The following is an 806-nucleotide window of genomic DNA, read 5'->3' as shown; positions in this document are numbered from 1 at the left end:
CCCGTCTCTACTAAAAATACAAAAAATTAGCTGGGCGTGCTGGCAGGCGCCTGTAGTCCCAGCTACTTGGGAGGCTGAGGCAGGAGAACGGCGTGAACCCGGGAGGCGGAGCTGGCAGTGAGCCGAGATCGCGCCACTGCACTCCAGCCTGGGAGCAAGCGGGAGACTCCGTCTCAAAAATAATAATAATAATATAATAATAAGCATCCCGACTGGGCACAGTGGCTCACGCCTGTAATCCCAGCACTTTGGGAGGCCAAGGGGGGTGGTCAGGAGTTCGAGACCAGCCTGGCCAACATGGTGAAACCCCATCTCTACTAAAGATACAAAATTAGCCAATACAAAATTGCCGGGGCGTGGTGGCATGCGCCTGTAGTCCCAGTTACTTGGGAGGCTGAGGCAGGAGAATTGCTTGAGCTCAGGAGGCTGATGTTGCAGTGAGCCAAGATCATGCCACTGCACTCCAGCCTGGGCGACAAAGTGACTCCATCTCAAAAATAAAAGACATAAGACAAAATTCAGAGGATTTGGTTACTAATTTGATTTGGAGGGTAAGGTGGCTTAGTCCCAGCTACTTGGGAAGCTGAAATGGGAGGATCGCTTGAGGCTAGGAGTTTGAAGCTACATCACACCTGTCAATAGCCACTGCATTCAAGCCCGGCAACATACCAAGACCTCATCTCTTTAAAAACTGAAATATATAAGAAAAAGACATTTTAGGCCGGGCGCGGTGGCTCAAGCCTGTAATCCCAGCACTTTGGGAGGCCGAGACGGGCGGATCACGAGGTCAGGAGATCGAGACCATC

The sequence above is a fragment of the Colobus angolensis genome, unplaced genomic scaffold (assembly GCF_000951035.1).
Source record: "Colobus angolensis palliatus isolate OR3802 unplaced genomic scaffold, Cang.pa_1.0 Scaffold83, whole genome shotgun sequence".
Lineage (NCBI taxonomy): Eukaryota > Metazoa > Chordata > Mammalia > Primates > Cercopithecidae > Colobus > Colobus angolensis.
This window is presented reverse-complemented; position numbering follows the sequence as displayed.